Here is a 375-nt window from a genome sequence, read left to right on the forward strand (position 1 = left end):
CCCCGCCTCCCACACACCGCGCCCGCTATCGTCTCCATGGCGACAGGCCCCGCCCTCACTCTCCACCGCGCCCTGGCCTGTTGACGTCAGGCGTTTGATTGACAGCTGATGAGTGGGTGGTCCCAACAACAACAACAACTTGCTTTTCTATAGCGCCTTTCAGGACCACTTTGGTGGCAAAAACAGGAAGGCAGATTATTATCTGAATGGCAATAGATTGGGAGAAGGGGAAGTGCAACGAGACCTGGGTGTCCTTGTGCACCAGTCGCTGAAGGTAAGCATGCAGGTGCAGCAGGCGGTTAAGAAGGCAAATGTTATGTTGGCCTTCATAGTGAGAGGGTTCAAGTACAGGAGTAAGGATGTCTTGCTGCAGTT

This window comes from Somniosus microcephalus, chromosome 1, assembly GCF_052327205.1.
Source record: "Somniosus microcephalus isolate GS21.2 chromosome 1, FLI_Smic_1.0, whole genome shotgun sequence".
NCBI lineage: Eukaryota > Metazoa > Chordata > Chondrichthyes > Squaliformes > Somniosidae > Somniosus > Somniosus microcephalus.